The sequence below is a fragment of the Gobio gobio genome (genome assembly GCF_949357685.1).
Source record: "Gobio gobio genome assembly, chromosome: 11".
Taxonomy (NCBI): domain Eukaryota; kingdom Metazoa; phylum Chordata; class Actinopteri; order Cypriniformes; family Gobionidae; genus Gobio; species Gobio gobio.
This window is the reverse complement of record NC_137104.1, coordinates 55,249,015-55,261,015: the sequence shown is the minus strand read 5'-3', so window position 1 is coordinate 55,261,015 and position 12,001 is coordinate 55,249,015.

The window sequence follows — 12,001 nt, the reverse complement described above, 5'->3', positions numbered from 1 at the left end:
GATATGGTAAAATTGAATATCAGACGACTCGGCATGCCGTCCTGAATGTAACGAGACCACTTTTATGATTTTTGGACAAACAGTTCAGAAGTTATAAGCAAAAATAGCAATTTTTCGTATCTCCGGACCAGTAGGTGGCGCTGCGGCGAAACGCTGGATGTTGCCTCAAGTCATGCTTGTGATGACATGTACCAAGTTTGGTTTAAATACGATAAAGCGTTGCGGAGATATTGCCTTAAGAGTGTTTTTGCAACCGCTACGTAAAATTTGTTTGCGCGTTTATCGCAAATGATTTGACGAATCAACTTGATTTGCAAGATTTTTTGTCATCATGGTCTGAAGATGATCTGGATCAATTTTCGTGCAAATCGGATGAACCGTCTAGGACGAGTTCGTAAAAGTAGGTTTTTCGGAAAATTCAAAATGGCGGGAAAATTTTTATGACGGAAAATGACGTCATAGGGTGCAATCGAATCGTCTTGAGCCAAGGAATCAGAGGAAAAAAGAATTTTGTTTCTAGCCCTTATGGTTCAAAAGTTATTAGCATAAACATGAGTCAAATTTTGGACTGATGGTGGCGCTAGAGGGATTGAGTTTGAGACTCCAAATTTGCTACGGTGACATTTCAGACTGTCCTCTATTAGTGTGCCAAATTTCACAACTTTTTACCATACGGTTCTATGGGCTGCCATAGACTTCGTGGCGGAAGAAGAAGAAGAAGAAGAAGAATATAGCTGCAAGCAGCAATAATGGGGCCAAGCGCAAAGAAGAAGACAAGACATGCCAAAATGGCTGGCAGTGTCAGATCAACTGGAGCAATGAGCAATTAATCTCGTTTTAAGATGATTTTAGGCAAAAGGCTGAAAAATGCATTGTAGTCTGAGAGTGTCAGACCAACTGCAACAATTAACAATTATACAGTTTAAGAAGATTAGGCAAAATGGCTGAAATATCATATATAGAGTCACTGATAATATAAGTTAATGGTTTATCACTTTTGACCAATAGGTGGCACAGTTACGAAATTGATGTGCTGTGGTCAGAATAAGGGAACAATGACACATGCAAAGTTTGATGCCAATATGTCAAAGCATTGCAGAGATACAGCCTCAAGAGTCATTTTGGCATCATGGCTCAATTTCGTCGCTGCGGTTTACAAAAATGGTTTCATCTATTGATGCAAAATCCCTAACTTTTTGTTGACACAGTCTGAAGATGATACGATTCGATTTTGGTGGAAATTGGATAAACGGTCTAGGATGAGTTTGAAAAAGTAGGTTTTGATCAAATAAGAACATTGAGGACAGGATGTTTGACCAAATATGGCAAAATTAGTATCTATGTTCTCGGCATGAGCCAATAAATGTATTATGACCAGTTTCATTAAACTAGGCTAATATAATCAAAAGTTATTAGCATGTTTATAAATTTTGTTATAACCTCTGACCACAAGGTGGCACTGCCCCAAAACTTTTTGAGTACCTTCAAAGCATGGTGCGGAAGACCCATACCAAGTTTCGTAACGATAGACTAATGCGTTTGTAAAATATAGTATTTTAGCACATAATTCAAAATAGCCGAGAGCCAAAATGGCCGATATGGTAAAATTGAATATCAGACAACTCTGAATACCGTCCTGAATCTAACGAGACAACTTTTATGATTTTTGGACAAACAGTTCAAAAGTTATAAGCAAAAACAGCCATTTTTTGTATCTCCGGACCAGTAGGTGGCGCTGCGCCGAAACACTGCATGTTGCCTCAAGTCATGCTTGTGATGACATGTACCAAGTTTGGATTGAATACGATAAAGCATTGTAGAGATATTGCCTTATGAGTGTTTTTGCAACCGCTACGTAAAATTTGTGTGCACGTTTATCAAAAATGATTTGACGAATCAACTTGATTTGCAAGATTTTTTGTCAGCATGGTCTGAAGATGATCTGGTTCAATTTTCGTGCAAATCGGACAAACCGTCTAGGACGAGTTCGCAAAAGTAGGTTTTTTGGAAAATTAAATATGGCGGGGAAATTATCATAACCGAAAATGACATCATAGGGTGCAATTGAATCGGCATGAGCCAATGAATGTATTATGACCAGTTTCATTATACTAAGCTAATTAAATCAAAAGTTATTAGCATTTTTGTCAAGTTTGTTATAACTTTTGACCACAAGGTGGCACTGCCCCAAAACTTTTTGAGTACCTTCAGGGCATGGAGTGGAAGTCACATACCGAGTTTAGTAACAATACACTAATGCATTTGTAAAATATAGCATTTTAGCACATAATTCAAAATGGCCGACAGCCAAAATGGGCGATATGGTAAAATTGAATATCAGACGACTCGGCATGCCGTCTTGAATCTAACGAGACCACTTTTATGATTTTTGGACAAACGGTTCAAAAGTTATAAGCAAAAACAGCCATTTTTTGTATCTCCGGACCAGTAGGTGGCGCTGCGCCGAAACACTGCATGTTGCCTCAAGTCATGCTTGTGATGACATGTACCAAGTTTGGTTTGAATACGATAAAGCGTTGCGGAGATATTGCCTTAAGTGTGTTTTTGCAACCGCTACGTAAAATTTGTTTGCGCGTTTATCAAAAATGATTTGACGAATCAACTTGATTTGCAAGATTTTTTGTCAGCATGGTCTGAAGATGATCTGGTTCAATTTTCGTGCAAATCGGATGAACCGTCTAGGACGAGTTCGTAAAAGTAGGTTTTTCGGAAAATTCAAAATGGCGGGGAAATTATCATGACCGAAAATGACATCATAGGTTGCAATTGAATCGGCATGAGCGAATGACTCTATTATGACCAGTTTCAATATACTAGGCTAATTTAATCAAAAGTTATTAGCATTTTTGTCAAGTTTGTTATATCTTTTGACCACAAGGTGGCACTGCCCTAAAACTTTTTGAGTACCTTCAGGGCATAGCATGGAAGTCACATACCGAGTTTAGTAACAATATTCTAATGCATTTGTAAAATATAGCATTTTTTGACAAAATTCAAAATGGCCGACAGCCAAAATGGCCGATATGGTAAAATTGAATATCAGACGACTCGGCATGCCGTCCTGAATGTAACGAGACCACTTTTATGATTTTTGGACAAACAGTTCAGAAGTTATAAGCAAAAATAGCATTTTTTCGTATCTCCGGACCAGTAGGTGGTGCTGCGCCGAAACGCTGTATGTTGCCTCAAGTCATGCTTGTGATGACATGTACCAAGTTTGGTTTGAATACGATAAAGCGTTGCGGAGATATTGCCTTAAGTGTGTTTTTGCAACCGCTACGTAAAATTTGTTTGCGCGTTTATCGCAAATGATTTGACGAATCAACTTGATTTGCAAGATTTTTTGTCAGCATGGTCTGAAGATGATCTGGTTCAATTTTCGTGCAAATCGGATGAACCGTCTAGGACGAGTTCGTAAAAGTAGGTTTTTCGGAAAATTCAAAATGGCGGGAAAATTTTTATGACGGAAAATGACGTCATAGGGTGCAATCGATTCGTCTTGAGCCAAGGAATCAGAGGAAAAAATAATTTTGTTTCTAGCCCTTATGGTTCAAAAGTTATAAGCATAAACATGAGTCAAATTTTGGACTGATGGTGGCGCTAGAGGGATTGAGTTTGAGACTCCAAATTTGCTACGGTGACATTTCAGACTGTCCTCTATTAGTGTGCCAAATTTCACAACTTTTTACCATACGGTTCTATGGGCTGCCATAGACTTCGCGGCGGAAGAAGAAGAAGAAGAAGAAGAAGAAGATGAATAATAATAATAAGAACGGGAACGGTTTCAATAGGTGCCTTCGCACCTTCGGTGCTTGGCCCCTAATAATAAATATAGCTGCAAGCAGCAATACCGGGGCCAAGCGCAAAGAAGAAGACAAGACATGCCAAAATGGCTGGCAGTGTCAGATCAACTGGAGCAATGAGAAATTAATCACGTTTTAAGATGATTTTAAGCAAAAGGCTGAAAATGCATTGTAGTCTGAGAGTGTCAGACCAACTGCAACAATTAACAATTATACAGTTTAAGAAGATTAGGCAAAATGGCTGAAATATCATATATTGAGTCACTGATAATGTAAGTTAATGGTTTATCACTTTTGACCAATAGGTGGCACAGATACGAAATTGATGTGGTGTGGTCAGAATAAGGGAACAATGACACATGCAAAGTTTGATGCCAATATGTATAAGCATTGCAGAGATACAGCCTCAAGAGTAATTTTGGCATGATGGCTCAACTTCGTCGCTGCGGTTTACAAAAACGGTTTCATCTATTGATGCAAAATCCCTAACTTTTTGTTGACACTGTCTGAAGATGATACGATTCGATTTTGGTGGAAATTGGACAAACGGTCTAGGATGAGTTTGAAAAAGTAGGTTTTGATCAAATAAGAACATTGAGGACAGGATGTTTGACCAAATATGGAAAAATTAGTATCTCTGTTCTCGGCATGAGCCAATGACTGTATTATGACCAGTTTCATTAAACTAGGCTAATTTAATCAAAAGTTATTAGCATGTTTGTAAATTTTGTTATAACCTCTGACCACAAGGTGGCACTGCCCCAAAACGTTTTGAGTACCTTCAAAGCATGGTGCGGAAGACATGATTTTTGGACAAACAGTTCAAAAGTTATAAGCAAAAATAGCCATTTTTTGTATCTCCGGACCAGTAGGTGGCGCTGCGCCGAAACGCTGCATGTTGCTTCAGGTCATGCTTGTGATGACATATACCAAGATTGGTTTGAATACGATAAAGCGTTGTGGAGATATAGGCTTATGAGTGTTTTTGCAACCGCTACGCAAAATTTGTGTGCGCGTTTATCAAAAACGATTTGACAAATCAACTTGATTTGCAAGATTTTTTGTCAGCATGGTCTGAAGATGATCTGGTTCAATTTTCGTGCAAATCGGACAAACCGTCTAGGACGAGTTCATAAAAGTAGGTTTTTTGGAAAATTAAAAATGGCGGGGAAATTATCATGACCGAAAATGACATCATAGGTTGCAATTGAATCGGCATGAGCCAATGACTCTATTATGACCAGTTTCAATATACTAGGCTAATTTAATCAAAAGTTATTAGCATTTTTGTCAAGTTTGTTATATCTTTTGACCACAAGGTGGCACTGCCCTAAAACTTTTTGAGTACCTTCAAGGCATAGCAAGGAAGTCACATACCGAGTTTAGTAACAATATACTAATGCATTTGTAAAATATAGCATTTTTTGACAAAATTCAAAATGGCCGACAGCCAAAATGGCCGATATGGTAAAATTGAATATCAGACGACTCGGCATGCCGTCCTGAATGTAACGAGACCACTTTTATGATTTTTGGACAAACAGTTCAGAAGTTATAAGCAAAAATAGCAATTTTTTGTATCTCCAGACCAGTAGGTGGCACTGCGCCGAAACGCTGTATGTTGCCTCAAGTCATGCTTGTGATGACATGTACCAAGTTTGGTTTGAATACGATAAAGCGTTGCGGAGATATTGCCTTAAGAGTGTTTTTGCAACCGCTACGTAAATTTTTTTTGCGCGTTTATCGCAAATGATTTGACGAATCAACTTGATTTGCAAGATTTTTTGTCAGCATGGTCTGAAGATGATCTGGTTCAATTTTCGTGCAAATCGGATGAACCGTCTAGGACGAGTTCGTAAAAGTAGGTTTTTCGTAAAATTCAAAATGGCGGGAAAAATTTTATGACGGAAAATGACGTCATATGGTGCAATGGAATCGTCTTGAGCCAAGGAATCAGAGGAAAAAAGAATTTTGTTTCTAGCCCTTATGGTTCAAAAGTTATTAGCATAAACATGAGTCAAATTTTGGACTGATGGTGGCGCTAGAGGGATTGAGTTTGAGACTCCAAATTTGCTACGGTGACATGTCAGACTGTCCTCTATTAGTGTGCCAAATTTCACAACTTTTTACCATACGGTTCTATGGGCTGCCATAGACTTCGTGGCGGAAGAAGAAGAAGAAGAAGAAGAAGAAGATGAATAATAATAATAAGAACGGGAACGGTTTCAATAGGTGCCTTCGCACCTTCGGTGCTTGGCCCCTAAATATAGCTGCAAGCAGCAATACCGGGGCCAAGCGCAAAGAAGAAGACAAGACCTGTCAAAATGGCTGGCAGTGTCAGATCAACTGCAGCAATGAGAAATTAATCACGTTTTAAGATGATTTTAGGCAAAAGGCTGAAAAATGCATTGTATTCTGAGAGTGTCAGACCAACTGCAACAATTAACAATTATACAGTTTAAGAAGATTAGGCAAAATGGCTGAAATATCACATATAGAGTCACTGATAATATAAGTTAATGGTTTATCACTTTTGACCAATAGGTGGCACAGTTACGAAATTGATGTGGTGTAGTCAGAATAAGGGAACAATGACACATGCAAAGTTTGATGCCAATATGTCAAAGCATTGCAGAGATACAGCCTCAAGAGTCATTTTGGCATCATGGCTCAACTTCGTCACTGCGGTTTACAAAAACGGTTTCATCTATTGATGCAAAATCCCTAACTTTTTGTTGACATAGTCTGAAGATGATACGATTCGATTTTGGTGGAAATTGGATAAACGGTCTAGGATGAGTTTGAAAAAGTAGGTTTTGATCAAATAAGAACATTGAGGACAGGATGTTTGACCAAATATGGCAAAATTAGTATCTATGTTCTCGGCATGAGCCAATGACTGTATTATGACCAGTTTCATTAAACTAGGCTAATTTAATCAAAAGTTATTAGCATGTTTGTAAATTTTGTTATAACCTCTGACCACAAGGTGGCACTGCCCCAAAACTTTTTGAGTACCTTCAAAGCATGGTGCGGAAGACATGAATTTTGGATAAACAGTTCAGAAGTTATAAGCAAAAATAGCAATTTTTCGTATCTCCGGACCAGTAGGTGGCGCTGCGCCGAAACGCTGTATGTTGCCTCAAGTCATGCTTGTGATGACATGTACCAAGTTTGGTTTGAATACGATAAAGCGTTGTGGAGATATTGCCTTAAGTGTGTTTTTGCAACCGCTACGTAAAATTTGTTTGCGCGTTTATCGCAAATGATTTGACGAATCAACTTGATTTGCAAGATTTTTTGTCAGCATGGTCTGAAGATGATCTGGTTCAATTTTCGTGCAAATCGGATGAACCGTCTAGGACGAGTTCGTAAAAGTAGGTTTTTCGGAAAATTCAAAATGGCGGGAAAATTTTTATGACGGAAAATGACGTCATAGGGTGCAATCGAATCGTCTTGAGCAAAGGAATAAGAGGAAAAAAGAATTTTGTTTCTAGCCCTTATGGTTCAAAAGTTATTAGCATAAACATGAGTCACATTTTGGACTGATGGTGGCGCTAGAGGGATTGAGTTTGAGACTCCAAATTTGCTACGGTGACATTTCAGACTGTCCTCTATTAGTGTGCCAAATTTCACAACTTTTTACCATACGGTTCTATGGGCTGCCATAGACTTCGTGGCGGAAGAAGAAGAAGAAGAAGAAGAAGAAGATGAATAATAATAATAAGAACGGGAACGGTTTCAATAGGTGCCTTCGCACCTTCGGTGCTTGGCCCCTAATAATAATAGGAACGGGAACGGTTTCAATAGGTGCCTTCGCACCTTCGGTGCTTGGCCCCTAAATATAGCTGCAAGCAGCCATTAACGGGGCCAAGCGCAACAGAAGCAAACAAGGAAGATAGCAGCAGACCAACTGAAAAAATGAGTAAAGACATTTGAAGCAAAACCGTTAAAACATCACATTAAAACATTGAGTTGTATAGTGCCAATGTCATGTTTTGTTCTATTATAGCGCCACCAAGAGGCACAATCCTACAATTTTTTTTATGTGTCATCGGAGTGAGCCCATACATGTGTGTGTCAATTTTGGTGAAAATATCTCATTTCGTTTTGGAGTTATAGACATTTATATGAAAAAACATGTAAAAAATGACTGACACTTGACTTTGATTGGATTTTACTACCCCTTACTATCAATATTTTGACATTTGGGCTCTCATATTTAGCTATCGACCTATGTTTCCGATTTTCAGGCGCTGGTTTCGTCTCGATCGGACTAGCGGTTTCGACGATATCAGCTAAAGTTTTTTATTCGCTAAATTACCGCGCTGCGCAAACCATACGCCGAAACCTGGCAAGTCTGGTATCGTTGGACTCGGTAAGGATTCAGGAGACAAAATAAGTTAGTCCCATGAAAATAAGTCAACCCCACCCAAAGTTATAAGCGTTTGAAAAAAAAAATTATCCACTAGGTGGCGCTGTTTTGAAACTTTTCAGGCTACTTCAAAGCATCGTGCTGATGACCCATACCGAGTTTCGTAACAATCCGTTCATGCGTTCATTAAATACAGCATTTTAGCACATAATTCAAAATGGCCGACAGTCAAAATGGCCGATATGGTAAAATTGGATATCAGACGACTCGGCATGCCGTCCTGAATCTAACGAGACCACTTTTATGATTTTTGGACAAACAGTTCAGAAGTTATAAGCAAAAATAGCCATTTTTCGTATCTCTGGACCAGTAGGTGGCGCTGCGCCGAAACGCTGCATGTTGCCTCAAGTCATGCTTGTGATGACTTGTACCAAGTTTGGTTTGAATATAATAAAGCGTTGCGGAGATATTGGCTTAAGTGTGTTTTTGCAACCGCTACGTAAAATTTGTTTGCGCGTTTATCGCAAATGATTTGACGAATCAACTTGATTTGCAAGATTTTTTGTCAGCATGGTCTGAAGATGATCTGGTTCAATTTTCGTGCAAATCGGATGAACCGTCTAGGACGAGTTCGTAAAAGTAGGTTTTTCGGAAAATTAAAAATGGCGGGAAAATTTTACGACGGAAAATCGAATTGTCTTGAGCCAAGGAATCAGAGGAAAAAAGAATTTTGTTTCTATCCCTTATGGTTCAAAAGTTATTAGCATAAACATGAGTCAAATTTTGGACTGATGGTGGCGCTAGAGGGATTGAGTTAGAGACTCCAAATTTGCTATGGTGACTTTTCAGACTGTCCTCTATGAGTGTGCCAAATTTCACAACTTTTTACCATACGGTTCTATGGGCTGCCATGGACTTCTATGGCGGAAGAAGAAGAAGAAGATGAATAATAATAATAAGAACGGGAACGGTTTCAATAGGTGCCTTCGCACCTTCGGTGCTTGGCCCCTAATAATAAGAACGGGAACGGTTTCAATAGGTGCCTCCGCACCTTCGGTGCTTGGCCCCTAATAATAATAATAATAGGAACGGGAACGGTTTCAATAGGTGCCTTCGCACCTTCGGTGCTTGGCCCCTAATAATAAGAACGGGAACGGTTTCAATAGGTGCCTTCGCACCTTCGGTGCTTGGCCCCTAATAAAAGACTCGTTTTTAAGAGAGCCCACATTCAACAAGCCCAACCTTAAAGCTGATCCGTCCATGATCTCCGACGAGTGTACTCGATCAAATGGCACAGGGCAAAGATTCTGCACGTTGACCCCATTCCAATGGAGATGTAGAGCACGTCGAAAGTGGACCTGCACAGGTCCCTCCGGCATAACGGGTCGAATCCACCGAAGCATCGCGCTCTCCGAACGCCTACACAGCACCCGGCTGTCTTTCCAGCCCCACAACCACATATCCGCGAGCTGTGGTACTCCATGAAGAGAGACCAGGTATGCCTTTAATTTCACCTGCCTTCCTCCTCGCTTTCCACGGCGACGCCGTCTTTTCGGCAAAGGGGGCCAGGGATCACGTTGCAGCCACGTTGGGATCCTTAGCGGTGGTTTTGGGACATTAAAGTGGAGTTCCTCCCGAGCATCCTTAAACTGTTTCTCATATACACTCTAAAAAAAAGGCTCGTAATCATAGGGGAACCTTTTTTAGTGCTATATAGCACCAATTTTGGTGCTTCAGTGGTTCTTCAGCGGTTCTTCAGATGTGCTATATAGCACCTTAGTCAAAGAACCGGTGAAGAACCACTGAAGAACCGCTGAAGAACCACTGAAGCACCAAAATTGGTGCTATATAGCACTAAAAAAGGTTCCCCTATGATTACGAGCCAAGAACCATTTTTGGTGCAATATAGAACCTTTTTTTTTTTAGAGTGTATGTTTCGGATATTTAAAAGTGTAAAGCGATCATACACCAGTGCAGAGCTAGACTCATCAATAGACAACGTTATAAATAAAACAACAGCAATAAAAAACAAACTAGACATGGACAGACGGCATGCCACTGACACCGGCGCCATCTTCACTGTGAAAGATTAAAAGCCATTGATTATTACGTCAACCATACAGGATCGTTTTATAATGGAGAGTGATGGAGATGCAACAATGTTAACATTAATCTTAATGTTTTTTATTGTATTTAGCCCTCAGGTATTCCATACTAATTGCTCACACTCATACTCATTGATGGTCAAATGTGACCATACGCCTTAATTATTTTTCAATTGAATAAATGTTCTGTATTTTAGTTCAATAATATTTATTGAATATTTTGAGATAATTTGGTACTAAATACTATTTGTGCAATAGTTATAGTCCATTAATGACCACTTAAAATATTTTTCTTCTAATATTTTTCTTATTTATATTACAATTAGTATAGTAATTAAGGTTAAATTAGAGAATTCTTATTCAAAGAGGCAAATTAGAGTAATTTTGTGGCTCGAAAAAATAATTTCCATTTGTAATCACTATACATGTATCTAATCTAGTTGCTAAAAAAAATTATTGCAGTTTTGCATTTTAATAAATATTTATATATGATCAAACACTAGATTTCTATAAATGTGAAATTTTAAAATGTTAATAACGTACATATCCTTATTTCCTTATATGTACAGCAGGCTATGAATTGATACTGAAATCGATATACCGTCGTATACAGTCAATTTATTTCACGTCAGCTGATAAAGTATGCAAACACAGCATGAGCGTCACTACGGAAAGCAGAAAGTGTCTGACTTCACGTCTCCTGCACGCGGCTACTCTCGCCGATCGGTTTCATCCGGCCACAGCCGATGTCCAACACACCTATAGTCTCCAGGAGAGTACAACAGCATCCCAGATGACCAGAAGTTATGAGACCCTTACCAAAGTTACTAGGACATAGAGTCTCTGAATAATGTAAACACTACATTTTTCAACTAAACATCGAAATAAATCTAATTAATAAACTAAATTAACCATTTAAACTAAATTACTGATCTAATTATTGATCTAAAGCCCACACTGTCACTGTATGATAATTGAAATGAACTGATGACATCAGCGTTTTCTCCAGAATGGCTATACAGCCGAATCAAATTATGCTGCATTATTTTCCTGTTTAACACTGTAAAGCTGCTTTGAAACAATCTACATTGTTAAAAGCGCTATATAAATAAAGTTGACTTGACTTGGCTTGACTTGACTAATGTAGGTGTAGTGAATGAGGCTGTAGGGCATATATGTCTGTGTGATGAATACATTTACCACTGTAGCACGCGTGCGATACAGTTTAACATGTGAGGCAGAGCTTGTGTAAAGTGAGAATTTTTTTAATGCTTGTGTGCTGCACGATTGACTGAAATTAAACCAAAATCATGATTTGGCTTAGTGAGATTATGAAATCGCAAAGGCTTCAATTTTTAAATAAATAAATACACTCACCTAAAGGAATATTAGGAACACCTGTTAAATTTCTCATTAATGCAATTATCTAATCAACCAATCACATGGCAGTGTCTTCAATGCATTTAGGGGTGTGGTCCTGGTCAAGACAATCTCCTGAACTCCACACTGAATGTCAGAATGGGAAAGAAAGGAGATTTAAGACATTTTGAGCGTGGCATGGTTGTTGGTTCCAGACGGGCCGGTCTGAGTATTTCACAATCTGCTCAGTTACTGGGATTTTCACGCACAACCATTTCTAGGGTTTACAAAGAATGGTGTGAAAAGGGAAAAGCATCCAGTATGCGACAGTCCTGTGG